Source organism: Bos indicus x Bos taurus, chromosome 10 (genome assembly GCF_003369695.1).
Source record: "Bos indicus x Bos taurus breed Angus x Brahman F1 hybrid chromosome 10, Bos_hybrid_MaternalHap_v2.0, whole genome shotgun sequence".
NCBI classification, from domain to species: domain Eukaryota; kingdom Metazoa; phylum Chordata; class Mammalia; order Artiodactyla; family Bovidae; genus Bos; species Bos indicus x Bos taurus.
This window is the reverse complement of record NC_040085.1, coordinates 82,887,126-82,902,673: the sequence shown is the minus strand read 5'-3', so window position 1 is coordinate 82,902,673 and position 15,548 is coordinate 82,887,126.

Genomic DNA, 15,548 nt, shown 5'->3' with positions numbered 1-15,548 from the left:
GAGCTCAGCTGCCCAGAGCAGGGCAGCCCACACTGTTACAGACTTGATGGCCCCCAGGGACACTCCGTAAGTGGCACGGATGACCACCCGTTCCCCTCCCCAGGGAGGACCATGCTGAGGCATATTCCACGAGGTTCTCAGAGGTCCTGCACTGAAATCCTGCACTGCCCCCCTTTCACTCTCCCGCCCTTTATTTTTCTCTCTTTTCATCTCAGTTCCCCTGTCCCTTCACTTGTGCTTCCCAGCTAGAAACTAGCAGCACCTAGATCTCGTTCTCAGCACCTGCTTTGGGGAGGAATCCAAACTAATGAGCCTCCTACCTGGCTCCTGGACCTCCGCTTCAGAAGCTGCTTCGAGCTTCTAAAGGCAGTGCTGCAGAGAACCAGCCTTGCAGTTTCCTCCAGGCCACAGGGACTTTGCTGCACAACTGGTCTACTCTTTCACTCAACGGCTCTTGGTTGAGTGCCTACTGCTTCACACGTTAGGATACACAGCAAACCAAAGCCGGAAACCCTTCCCTCCTGCACCTGGCATCCGGCCCTCACCTGCCCCAGTCCCTCCTCCTCCCCAGTACAGGTGCTGCTTCTCCTGCCTCACTCCTACTTACCACTGAGGTCTCAGCTCAAAGGTCCCTGAGATCTGACCTGCCTGTGCCCTTCCCAGTCTAATTCCCTCCTGAGAACTGCCCTCCCGGATCTGTTCGATTCCCCTTACTCCTGTCATCAGACCCGTCTCCTCCACCATCACACCCACGAGCACCAGACCATGCCTGCTTCACTCTCACGGTAGCCGAGGCCCTTCGCACTGGGCCTGGCACCTAGAGAATGAATGGATGAACAAATGAATGAGCTAGTGGCTTCATTCTTGCGAGTGCCGGGCAGGAGGAGACGTGAGACGTTCATCCTTATGGATGGACAAGGAGAAGCAGATAAGGAGAAAAATGTCGCCAATACTGGTGACTGAGATGACCACAAATTTTGGTGTCCTAGACCACTGGGTGGAGAAGGCAATGGCACCCCGTTCCAGTACTCTTGCCTGGAAAATCCCATGGACAGAGGAGCCTGGTAAACTGCAGTCCATGGGGTCGCGAAGAGTCAGGCATGACTGAGCGACTTCACTTTCACTTTTCACTTTCATGCATTGGAGGAGGAAATGGCAACCCACTCCAGTGTTCTTGCCTGGAGAATCCCAGGGACGGGGGAGCCTGGTGGGCTGGCATCTATGGGGTTGCAGAGTCAGACACGACTGAAGCGATTTAGCAGACTTAGCAGCAGCAGCAGACCACTGGGTGACAGCAAGAAAGTTCCTGGGACCCAGAGACAGCAACAAGGGGGAGAAACAGTGAGATGCAGAAAGGCCAGGCCAACACAAGAGACCATTTCTTCCTCTTTCACGATCTCCTAGCCACAGAATGTCAACAATGGAAGGTGTCTCAGAAACCGCTGATGCTCTCATTTTATAGGTAAGAAAACCAAGACTCAGAGAGGTGCCCTTGGCCTAGGGAAAGATCCACAGTTAGTGACAAGCCTCCAAAGGAAGAGCGCGTTGCTCTTGCTTGTAAAATCTGAGGCTCAGCAGGGCCCATCCCAGGCTGTAGGCCCAGCTTCCGGCATCGCTGCCGTCAACAGTGAGCAGCTCATTGTCCCGTGAAAGACAGCTTCCGGGTATCAGCAAGCAGGGACTTGTAGGGTGGTCAGACCCCTCTCCTCTGGCCTGGCACTCCCACCTTCCTGTCTCCCACCAAAGGACTGCTCTGGGGAGACCGCCCCGCCCCCAAATCCCACTTTCTAGAACACGGACTTTGGATTTCAATTACCTCTTGCAGGGTTGACCTCTCACTTTATTCCTGCATATTCAGAACTCCAAGAAGCTCATCATCCACAGGATACTCTGGGCATCTCGATGCTACTCAGATGGGAAAGGCAAGTAAAGGCAAGCCCCCCCGATTGATAGCACACTAGACCCTGCTAGCTCATTCTGGCTTTTGTCCTAGTGACAAGCTGAATGGTAGACTATGAATGATGTCTAGGAAGTGTCCCAAGCAAACTCTTTTTATACCTTCTTTAGTCGGTCAAAAGAATGAGCACATGTACAGAAAAAATAATAGCTCACATTTACTGGAGGCTTATTATGTGCCAAGAGCTATGTCAAGAATGATATTAGTTCTGATTCAGCACATCTATCCCTTGTGGCTCAGCTGGTAAAGAATCTGCCTGCAATGCGGGAGACCTGGGTTCAATCCCTGGGCTGGGAAGGTCCCCTGGAGAAGGGAAAGGCTACCCATTCCAGATTATGGCCTGGAGAATTCCATGGACCGTGTAGTCCATGGGGTTGCAAAAGAGTCAACCACTATTAAGCGACTTTCTCTTCCACTTTCACTTTATAAGGTAGAAGCTTTTATTATCAATGCAATTACTTATGAAGAAACTGAGGCTCAGTAAGGTCAAGTAACTTACCCAAGGCCACACAGCTAATAAGTGATAGAACTGGAGTTCAAGCCCAGTGCATCCGATCCCGAACCCTCCACGTCCTTCCTCCACCAAAGCACTCACTCTTTCCCGGAGATCCGGGTGGTCCTAAACACCAAGAGGGAGGCCAGCGTGAGCCAGGCGCCACCCCTTCAGAAAACAGCATCCCAGAGCCAAGGACAATAAGGGCTGATGACACACAGGTCAGGAGAGACGGTGACTACCGCCAGGAGGACCCAGGATCAGCACCCTCAGAGGGCCCCGTGCTTGCCTCTGAGCCTTGTTCTAGGGCCCAAAGCAAAACTCTGAGGCTTTGGAGCACTCAGCCCCCTTCTCTACCCCACACCCCTTCTAACAGCCCTACCCCACGTCCCCCTAACACACCACACACACAGACACACATACAGACACAACTCCACAGCACACCTTGTCAGACTCCATCATTACATAGAGATGTAGATTGCAAGTCAGCGATATGTTATCCTTTGGAGAATATTTGCAGTTTTAAAGCAGATTTAGGAAGAGGCAGTAGTAAGGACTTCCCTGGTGGTCCAATGGCTAAGATTCCATGCTCCCAATGCAGTGGGCCCAGTTCAATCCCGGGTCAGGGAACTAGATCCAACATGCTGCAACTAAGACCCAGCACAACAAACAAGTTTTTTTAAAAAAAAAGAAAAAGGCAGTACTGAAACAAAGGAATAGTCCATTCTCTAGCTTACAGTGTCTCAATCAGTTGTAAGGCAATGTCTTACTAATAACAGTGAGTCTACTAAAATTTGTGACTGAGCTACTTCTTGGAAAATTACCTTCCCTAAAACAACATCACAGTCCCTTGAATTCGATATGCATCCTCGAGGAGAAGAGAGAAGATGGCATGGTAGATAGTTCACTAGTAACTGCGTAACTCACAATCCATTTTGAACAAGGCACAATCCAAGTGAATAATTAGGACCTGTGCATTCTTTGTACTTGCAGCATTTAGAAATTATTATCGCACTTTACTTTCTCCCATCCAATCTTTTTAAGACTTTATCAAAACCTGAGTGGCCAGGAGAGTATATTCCCCTGATGTGGGAAGAGATGCTGTAAAGAAACTACAGGCAGAGGAGGGAGAGCCCCGAGATCCAGGGGAGGCCCCAGCAGCTTGGAAAGCACACCCTGTCTTCATTCAGGAAGCCCCAAAACCCTGCCTCCTCCATGCAGTCTTCCTCCACCAGTGTAAGGGAGCTCTCCTGTCCTACAGCAGGGCCAGGTAAGCCACCTGTCTAAATCTTCATGGCTGCCATACGAAACGCCATAGACAGTGTGGCTTACACAACAGGAATTTATCTCTCACCATCATAGAGGCTGAGAAGTCCAAGGTCAAGGGTCCAGCAGGTTGACTTCCTGGGGAGAGCTCACTTCCTGGCTCGAAACCAGCCACCTTCTTGCTAGGTCCTCATATGGTCTTTCCTCAGTGTGTGCAAGCTTCTTCAAACAGGCCACCAGGCCCATCATGGGATCTTCCCTGTAGCTCAGATGGTACAGAATCTACCTGCAATGCAGGAGACGTGGGTTCGATCCCTGGGTCGGGAAGATCCTCTAGAGAAGGAAATGGCAATACCCTCCAGTATTCTTGCCTGGAGAATCCCATGGACAGAGGACCCTGGCAGGCTATAGTTCGTGGGGTTGCAAAGAGTTAGACATGACTGAGCAACTAACACTGCTACTACTAATCCCATCATGAGGGCCCTGCCCTCACGATCTAAACTAGCCCTAACTATCCCCCAGTGCTCTGTCTTCAAATACCATCCCATTGTGGGCTAGGGGCTTCAACACGTGAATTTGAGGGGGATACAACCATTGAGTGATGAGAATGATCAGCAAAAGAGATTGGTCCTCAGATGACTGATGTAAAAGCTGAATCATTGAGGCTTAAAGACTTCAATATAAGACATGACACCATAAAATTTCTAGAAGAGAACATAAGCAAAACATTTTCTGACATAAATTGTTCCAATGTTTTCTTAGGTCAGTCTCCTAAGGCAATAGAAATAAAAACAAAAACAAACAAATGGGACCTAATCAAACTTATAAGCTTTTGCACAGCAAAGAAAACCATAAACAAAACTAAAAGACAGCCTGAAGACTGGGAGAAAATATTTGCTAATGATACAACCAACAAGAGCTTAATTTGCAAAATATACGAACAGTTCACACAAATCAATAACAAAAACACAAACAGTCCAATTGGAAAATGGGCAGAAGATTTAAATAGACATTTCTCTAAAGACATACAGATGGCTAAGAGGCACATGAAAAGAAACTCAACATTATTATTTATTGGAGAAATGCAAATCCAAACTACAGTGAAATATCACCTTACACCAATCAGAATGGCTGTCATCAAAAAGTCTGCAAACCATAAATGCTGGAGAGGTTATGGAGAAAAGGGAACCCTCTTATACTGTTGGTGGGAATGTAAATTGGTACAAGCATTTGGAGAATAGTATGAAGGTTACTTGAGAAACTAAAAATAAAGTTATACTACTATGATCCAGTAACCCCACTCCTGGGCATGTATCCACAGGAAAACCTGGTTTGAAAGGATACACACACTCCAGTGTTCATTGCAACACTGTTTACAATAGCCAAGGCATGGAAGCAACCTGAATGTCCATCTGCAGATGAACAGATAAAGAAGACGTGGCACATATATACAAATGGAATATTACCCAGCCTTTAAAAAGAATGAAATAATGCTATTTGCTGCAACATGAATGGATCTGGAGGTTATCGGACTAAGTGATGTAAGTCAGACAGAGAAAGACAAATATCATATGATATTGCTTATATGCAGAATCTAAAAAAAAGAATAATGATACAAATGAAATTATTTACAAAATAGAAACAAATTCATTGAGTTAGAGAACAAACTTATGGTTATCAGGGGGAAGGGTGAGGGGAAGAGACAGATTGGGAGTTTGGGATTGAAATGTACACACTGCTCTATTTAAAAGAGACAACCAGCAAGGACCTACTGTATAGCACAGAGAACTCTGCTTAATACTCTGCAATAACATAAATGGGAAAAGAATTTGAAAGAGAATAGATAACATGTATTTGTATAACTGAATCACTTTGCTGTATACCTGAAACTAACGGAACATTGTGAATCAGCTCTACTCCTGGAGGGAGGATGGAGAAAAGGGAGCCTTCCTACACAGGGAACTATAGTCAGTATCCTGAGATAAATCACAGCGGAAAAGAGTATGGAAAAGAATATACGTATATACATATATCTCCTCACAGTCCAGAAAGACTACAGGTTGCAAATATCGTATAGTAAGTATAATGTAGTAAGTTCTACAGAGTTGAACCATGACATGGGCATATAACATTTGTCCATGCAATAACACAGTAAGAAGAGAGAAAATTATCAGTGAAATAACACAACGGTTCACCCACCCACCATTCCTCCCACTAAGCAATGCCCCAGCACCAGCACAAGAGGATAAAGAAAAGCAATCAGACCTTCAGTTCGTTCCATTCTCTCTTGCCTTTCTCGGTATGATCATTGCCCACCTCACTGACATACATTTCTCACTAAAAACATTTTTCATCATTCAGGTTCCCTAAACTGAAGCCAACTACTTCATCTGGGTCATCAGCCAGAGAGGTGGGATCAGTTTCATCACTGGCCAGGTTGAGGTACTTAAGGACTCTGATGTATTTCATGGATGGGTTGAGCAGACAATTTAGCACCCAAAAAAGCACAGAGGGAAATGAGATGATATTTGTAATTACTCCAGAACTAGAGACATAAACTGGGGCTGTCCTGGGCAAGCCAGGCATATCGCATTTCTATTTTTTGGTGACTTATGGAATTTTTACTTATTTTTTAACCTGAGTTTTTTAAACAAACATTTTGTTATACAGGTATCAATTACAAGAATGTTTTCCAGTTCTTATTTTAATTTTATTTTTTAATAAATTAAAAGTTCACAATTATTCAAAAGAAACAGGAAAAGGTCTCTCTCTCTCCTCAGCCACTCAGTTGCCCCCAGAGACAACCTATGGCATACTTTTTTAACACAAATAATAGCATGGTATTCACATTTTCCTGCACTTACTTTTTCTCTTAACAATATACGTCAGACCCATGGCTGATTCATGTCAATATATGGCAAAACCCACTACAATATTGTAAAGTAATTAGCCTCCAATTAAAATAAATTAATTAATTTTAAAATATATATATGTCAGAGAGAATTTATGTCAGTATGAATTCCTCCTAAGGAATTCCTCCTAATATACAATGCTTATTATTTCACTGTATGGATGTACATAATTTATTCAACCAGTCTCCACTGAGGAGCATATAGATTGTTTCTCATCTATTGCTGTAATTAATGACCTTGACCATATATCCTTTTGCAAATGAGCCAGTATATCTGTAGGACAAATTCCTGGAAGTGAAACTGCTGAGTCAAAGGGCATATCGGTTAAGATTCTGTTTGGTTGCTCATAACAGAAAAGCCAAAACAACAGTCACTTAAACAAGACAGATATTTATTTCTCCCTTAAATAAAGAGAGTCTGGAGATGGGCTATCCAAAGCTGTCATGGGCTTCTAAGTGTCATAGAGACCAGGATTCTATCATTTTGCTCTGCCAGCTTCCTGCCTAAAGCTTATATGATTGTGGGGGCCTTCTTTAAGTGACAAAACACAAAATTGCAAACAGTTATTTAGAATGAAGGGGGGGGAATCATAATGCATCATAGCTTTTTAAAAGCTAAAATAACACAAACATCACTATATCCAGGAAAAATATAATTATTCAACTTCCCAAGATACTTTTGTAAGTTTTTTCCAACTTTTTTGTGCTATACAATCTTTGATCACTTTTCCATAAGATAAGATTTTGTAATATGGAAAATAAAAAGATAATTGAATTTTTCTTTCAGCATGGTTCATTAAAATTTTATTTCTATTGCTGATAGTTAATAGGCATAAACATATGAGATACATTGTTTGTAGGCCTACTGAGGGTTTTGCCCTCCAAATGGAACACTGATAAACTCTATGATTTGTAATGTCCATCAGAAAATATCTGGTATGTTCATAAATGTGTCAGCTCAGTTATTGAGCATGTTCTTGATAGGAGAAAGTCTCCATTTTACTAGGCATCAGTGAGTACCAAATTCTCCACTTAGGATTTTATACATCTGGTAAGTGGAAGAAAATTACACAGACTAGCTTCTGGCTTTGTACATTTCAGCCTTTTTTTCTCCTCCACCGTGGGATGCTTCTGAATTCACATTGTGATGTCACCTCTGGCCCTGCATCTTGGAATCATAAAGCCAGGGAGTTGTCACAGTGAGCAGAAGGGGTCTTCAAGGAAGCCATTCCTACAACAGAACAACTTGCAAATAAACGCAAAGCACCAAAGTGGATCTCATTAAACACCAACTAAATGTTTTCCTTGGTGACTCAGTGGTAAAGAATTGCCTACAATGCTATTCAATCCCAAGTTCAGTCTCTGGGTCGGGAAGATCCCCTGGAGAAGGAAATGGCAACCCACTCCAGTCTTCTTCCCTAGGAAATCCCATGGACAGAGGAGCCTGGTGAGTGACAGTCTATAGTGTGGCAAAAGACACGGATTAGTGACTAAACACCCACACAAATGTATCCCGAGTTCAACTTCCTCTTAGCTGGATCCCCAGACTTCCCTTGGCCATTCCAACACCATCCAACACAAGGGGAAGTGTGACACATGGAAAGTCAGAGTTGAGTTAGCAGTCTCAGCTGTTTACAGTTGAAATAACTGATTTCTGCAAAGACCGTTAAAAGCACCTTGGAAGATGCCTGTGCAAATGAAGGGCTCTGAGGCTTAAGTTCCATTACCTGCATGGTAAGAGATCCCTAGCCAACAGGGTTAATCACACACCCGTGATTTGGAAGATGGAAGAGAGGCCGAGGCCCTTCTTCCTTTGCCAGTGGCAGTTGCTGAAGCACCAGTTTCAGTGACAGAAATTTTTGTGATGGCCATTAGGCTCTATATTCTATGATTTGTCACTGTGTAGACGAGGCTGTGCCGGGCAGCTGTGTGGATCCAGCAGCAGCTTTCTCCAGTTTCTTCCTTGCTTGTTTCAATGTAATTTCAATTCTCATTTCAAACACGCAGAAAGGAAAAGAATATAACAAACATCCATGTACCATCCACCCAGTTTCGATCATCATTCTTATTTTGCCTTTTTTTTTGTGGCCCAACTGTGTCATTTGTTAGTAAATTGAAAACATCATGATACTTCACCCCTGAATAGTTCAACATGTATCTCCAGGGAGCAGGGATAATTCTCCAATTAACAGTACCACTATTATATGTAACAAAAACAGCAATAATCCCCTAACATCACCTAAAACTCACTTCATATTCAAATATGTATAATTATCCTAAAAAATTTTGTACCTGTTTCTTTGAAACCAGGATCTAATAATGTTTCATGCAAAAAAAAAATTGTTTATTATGGCTCTTAAGTTTTATCTTATCTAGGACAATTGTCCCTCATGACATTGACTCTATAAAGAGGCCAGCTGTCCTGTAGACTGTCCCAATTCTCAATATGTCTATTTTCTTATGCTTTCATTTAATTATCCCTAGAATTTCCCATGAAATAAGATAGAACTAAAGGCTTGGGTTTTTTAAAGCCATATTATTGAGGTATAATTTATATACGGTAAGCATCGTATTTTTTAATTTACAGTTCTATGTGTTTTGACAAATGCCAGCAGTAATGTAATCTAAAAGCTTGGTTTGATTCAGATTTAACATGATTGGTCAAAATAAATGGATGTTTTGAACTCGCTATTGAACTTTATATCACATCTGCAGGCAAATGGTATCTAGTTGTCCCACAGTTAATGATACTAATTTTGAACATTGGGTTCCTATAACTTTTTGTACTTCTACAGCCATTAGTAAAAGTTAATGGAAAACTACAATAATACAAGAAGAACCATCAAGAGAGCACATTGCTCAGGAAGGAAGGCTTGGGTCATTCTACCAGAGAGAGAATTCTGAACAGCTAAATGCTGGCTGACAACAAAAGGAAGAAGGGACAGGTAGCAGAAGAAGGAAGCTGCAATCAACAGAGGCTGGTTGCAAAAAATGTAGCAAATATGCATTTATTCTTCCTTGCTTTGTTAGGTATTTTCTTCTTCTTTCTTTCCCCTATTATTTTATACAAGGAATGATAGCGGTAGCTAATCTTATAGTCCTTAGAATAGCAAATCTTATCATCTTTAGAATATCCCATTTGATATTCTAAAGACTATAAACAAGATTATTCACTATTCTGGTGACAGAACTGGAAGGGAGAAAAACATCAGCCAGACAGGGACACAATGACTGATGAGTCTTTGGGTCTTTCCTCTCGGGGGAGAGTGTGGCTATCTTCTCATTTGCATTATTTTATGTAACTCTGCTTTCTTTTAGACGGAAGCATGTTGTCCTTATTAATGCTGTTGGGAATTTAAATATGGACAAATGGTGTAAATGGATGCTGAGAAGCCAGAGAGCTGGACCACATTAGATGCTGTCAACTGGGACTCAGCACCTCTTTCTATCCGCCCCCCACCACCACCATCCTCTTCCCATGGGAAATATGATATAGCTCACAGGGACTAGAAACTCAGGAACTACATTTCCCAGACTTCTTTCCCAACTGGGCTATGAATACAGTTAGTTTTTGCCATGCGAGGTGCGAAAGACTGAAGGAGGGTAGAAGCCATTCACACGAGCTTTGGCCACTGGGAGTTTTTGTAGTAGCCAGTACATCAGTGACCAGACTGCAAGGCAGCTTTGCCTTAGTCTCCAAGTGGCAGCAACAGCTTTTCAGACCTCTTGATCACAGCTTTGGGCAATGTGATCAAAAGGAAAAAGAAAAAAAAAATAGAGGCACAATCCTATAATCCTAACTTTTGCTACTTAAATCCCTCCAGTGGTTACTACCATCATTTAAGTCCCTGTACTAAATCCCTTTCTGCTTGAAATACCTAAGATGGCTTCTGACTTCTGATACACTCTTCCAGAGTTTGAACCAATTTGCATTCTTATCAGCAAAGTTGAAGAATGTCTGTTTACCCTGGACCCTAAGTAACACAGTGAATTATTAAACTTTTTATTATTATTAGTCTTTGAGCTAATCTGACAGCTCAAAAAAAAAAGGTATCTTAATATAGTTTTAGCTTGCATTTCATTTACTATCAGTGAGGGTGAACATCTTTCCACATGTTTAGAAGTGGTGTGAATCTCTTTCTGTGCATCGTGCACTAGCTTGCTATGTCACCTAGCTGCAACCAGAAGGCTTGGATCCCAGGTGATGTCAGGTCACCAAAGACTTCCACGTTGCCAAATCCAGTGAATAATCTTTGATCGTTTTATTTGTATTACAGCAGCATTTAACAAAGATGGCCAGGGCTCTTCTTTGAGATGCTTGTTGTGCTTGACTTCCAGGGCCCATAGTCTCCTAGTTTTCCTTTTGTGTGTCCATCTCATCTCCTCATCTCTGCAGCACTGGATTGCCTCAGTCCTTGGGCCACCTCCACCGATGCCTACTCATGTGTGATCTCCCCTAAGCTCAGGGCTTTCAATCATTTCTACACTGAAGGTCCCAAATTTGTGTCTCCAGCTCCATGCCCTCCCTGATTCAAAATCTCCACCTGGATGTTTAAACATCATCTCAAACTAACCATGTCCAAATCAAACTCAATCCCTTCCTCCCTCAAAAAATAAATGAATAAAATCTCCTGCCATGGTCTTCTCTATCTCAGTTAATAACACCACACCTTTGTACCAGTTTCCTGGGGCCAAAAGCCTAGCAAATGTTCTTGACTCCTCTGTCTCAGCAGCCCCTCCTCTAATCCTTGGCAAACTGTCAGCTCTATTGTATTTGTTGTTGTTGCTTTGCTTGTTTGTTTGCTTTAATTTTTGTTGGAATATAACTGTTTACAATGTTGTGTTAGTTTCCGCTACACCGCAAAATGAACCAGCTGTATGTATACGTATCTCCCCTCCCTTTTTAGACCTCCTTCCCATTCAGGTCACCACGGTGCATTCACTAGAGTTCCCTGTGTCTACAGTATGTTTCCATTAGTTATCTATGTTATACACAGCATCAATAGTGTATAGGTGTCAATCCCAATTATCAGCGCTACTTTAAAAATTCATCTAGAACACCATGTCCACAGTCCCTGGCTTATCGGAGTGTCCTCCAAATGACTTCCTTCCTCCCTACCAGCTGCTGGCAGCATGCCTGCCAGAATGATTCCATGAAAACATACCTCATATCAAGTCACTCCAATCAAAACTCTCCATTGGATCCCCATATTACTCTAAGTAACAACCAGCTGACAACAGTCTACAAAGCCCTTTCGACCTGCCATCTCTGCCAGTCCTTCTCCAGTCTTATGTCTACTTCCCTTTCATGCATCCTACTCAGCCATACAGGTCTCCTTGTACTTTACACACACCAAGCACATTCCAGCCTTTGGGGTTTTGCACTTGCTGCTCCCTCAGCCTGGAGTAATCTCCTAGGTAGCCAAGCTGCTGGTCCCATGTCTTCCTGGTGTTTAAAGACCATCTCATCAAGGAGGCCTTTCCTATTTAAATAGTAGCTTCTACCCTCTCTTCAGAATTCCCTATCTCCTTTTCATGCTTTCTTGGCATAGCATGTATCATGATTTGAGATACTGTTCACCACCACCACTAGGATTCCAAGCTCTGTGAGGATAAAGGAGTTGGAGTTATTTTGAAAAAAGTGTGAAAGTGTTAGTCACTCAGTCATGTCTGACTCGTTGTGATACCATGGACTATATAGGCCACCAGGCTCCTCTGTCCATGGAATTCTCCAGGTAAGAGTACTGGAGTGGGGTGCCATTCCGTTCTCCAGGGGATCTTCCCAACTCGGGGACTGAACCAGGGTCTTCCGCATTGCAGGCAGCTTCTTTACCATCTGAGCCACCAGGGAAGCCCAACTGTTTTATTTATTGCTAAATCCCTAGCACGTAGAACAGCTCTTGGCACATAACAGGCACTAAGTAAATATCTATATGAATAAATGAATGAATGAAGCTAACATAAGACCTATGAGATTTTTATGTAAACGGGACTGGGAGATATAAATCTGGGGAGCAATGAAAGTGGATGAAGTTACTTAAAGGAGGTAAAGCTATAGATGGGAAACTGGGTCACAAGCCTTGTTAAGAGTTAAGTATCTAATGCACATACATATATATATAGGGAATCTAGAAAAATGGTCCTGACGAACTTATTGGCAGGGCAGGAATAGAGATGCAGACACAGAGAACACACTTGGGGACACATTGAGGGAAGGAGAGCGTGGGATGATTGAGACAGTGGCACTGACACACGCACACCACCAAGTGTAAAACAGCCAGTGGGAGGCCGTGCATAGCACCAGGAGCTCACCTTGGCCTCTGCGATGGCCTAGAGGGCGGGGAGGGAGCCTGAGCAGCAAGGGGTATATGTACGCATACAGCTGAATCACGTTGTGCACTCCAGAAACTGACACAAGATTGTAAAGCAATGACCAGTTCAGTTCAGTTCAGTCGTTCAGTCATGTCCGACTCTTTGCAACGCCATGGACTGCAGCACGCCAGGCCTCCCTGTCCATCACCCTCTCCTGGAGTTTACTCAAACCCATGTGCATTGAGTCGGTAATGCCATCCAACCATTTCATCCTCTGTTGTCCCCTTCTCCTCCTGCCCTCAATCTTCCCCAGAATCAGGGTCTTTTCAAATGAGTTAGCTCTTTACATCAGGTGGCCCAAGTATTGGAGTTTCAGCATCAGTCCTTCCAATGAATATTCAAGACTGATTTCCTTTAGGATGGACTAGTTGGATCTCTTTGCAGTCCAAGGGACTCTCAAGAGTCTTCTCCAACACCACAGTTCAAAGCATCAATTCTTTGGTGCTCAGCTTTCTTTATAGTTCAACTCTCATATCCATACATGACTTCTGGAAAAACCATAGCCTTGACTAGACAGACCTTTTTTGGCAAAGTAATGTCTCTGCTTTTGAATATGCTATCTAGGTTGGTCATAACTTTTCTTCCAAGGAGCAAGTGTCTTTTAATTTCCTGGCTGCAATCACCATCTGCAGTGATTTTGGAGCCCAGAAAAATAAAGTCAGCCCCTGTTTCCACTGTTTCCCCATCTATTTGCCATGAAGTGATGGGACCAAAGGCCATGATCTTCGTTTTCTGAATGTTGAGCTTTAAGCCAACTTTTTCACTCTCCTCTTTCACTTCCATCAAGAGGCTTTTGAGTTCCTCTTCACTTTCTGCCATAAGGGTGGTGTCATCTGCATATCTGAGGTTATTGATATTTCTCCCGGCAATCTTGATTCCAGCTTGTGCTTCCTCCAGCCTAGCGTTTCTCATGATGTACTCTGCATATAAGTTAAATAAGCAGGGTGACAATATACAGCCTTGACGTACTCTTTTTCCTATTTGGAACCAGTCTGTTGTTCCATGTCCAGTTCTAACTGTTGCTTCCTGACCTGCATACAAATTTCTCAAGAGGCAGATCAGGTAGTCTGGTATTCCCATCTCTTTCAGAATTTCCCACAGTTTATTGTGATTCACACAGTCAAAGGCTTTGGCATAGTCAATAAAGCAGAAACAGAAGTTTTTCTGGAACTCTCTTGCTTTTTCCATGATCCAGCGGATGTTGGCAATTTGATCTCTGGTTCCTCTGCCTTTTCTAAAACCAGCTTGAACATCTGGAAGTTCACAGTTCACGTATTGCTGAAGTCTGTTGAACTTTAAGCCAACTTTTTCACTCTCCTCTTTCACTTTCATCAAGAGGCTCTTTAGTTCTTCTTCACTTTCTGCCATAAGGGTGGTGTCATCTGCATATCTGAGGTTATTGATTATAATATAGAGTATAAAGCAATTATACTCTAATTAAAACATAAATATTTTTGAAAGCACACATTTAAACAAACAAAAGAGTTAAGTGTCTAGTTAACTATATTTCAGCTAAAAAGAGTTAAGTGTCTAAATTGGAGATGAGTTTAGTGAAAACAAGATGAAAATGCTATAGGGCAGGTGAGGGTTAAGAGTAAAAGCTAACACATAAAATGTGTCAGGCCCTTTTTGTGTATTAATTTACACCAACCCTAAGAGTTCAATACTATTACCATTCCCAATTTTCAGGTAACTAAATGAGCACAGAGGGTTTGAGACTTGGCCATGGCCATTTGACAATGCCGCAGTGAGAAGCTGGGCTTTAGTCTTCATGTTTTTCCCACTGCACCGTGACTGCCTTGACAAGGGCTGACTAGGACTGCATCAGGGTTGTGGACGATCCATCTCCAGTCTCCAACTCTGTGCTCACCAAGAAATACGGGAAGGGCACACTTAGAGGAAGGCAAAGTGGTCTGTGGGGGCTGAAACCCATTAGCAGAGAGCGCTCTGGGTAGAGGAAGGGCCAGGAAGCATGGGTTCTTATCCAGGCTTTGCCACTAACTCTCAGGAACCAGGGACTTGTTAATGCCCTCTCTGACCACTCCCTGCCTCCTTGTGGGAAGAGGAGCCAACTCATATAATCTCAAAAATCCCTTCCAGTTGGGCAATTCCAGTCTATAAACAAGCAGCAAAGGTGATTACCACATACTGTAGACACACCTTTCTTAACTTGTATGCAGAGTACATCAGATACGCTGATGAAGCACAAGCTGGAGGAAGCACAAGCTGGAATCAAGACTGCCAGGAGAAATATCAATAATTTCAGATATGCAGATGACACCACCCTTATGTCAGAAAGTGAAGAACTAAAGAGCCTCTTGATGAAAGTGAAAAAGGAAGTGAAAAAGTTGGCTTAAAGCTCAACATTCAGAAAACTAAGATCATGGTATCTGGTCCCATCACTTCATGGCAAATAGATGGAGAAACAGTGGAAACAGTGGCAGACTTTATTTTGGGGGGGCTCCAAAATCACTGCAGATGGTGAATGCAGCCAGGAAATTAAAAGACACTTGCTCCTTGGAAGAAAAGTTGTGACCAACCTAGACAGC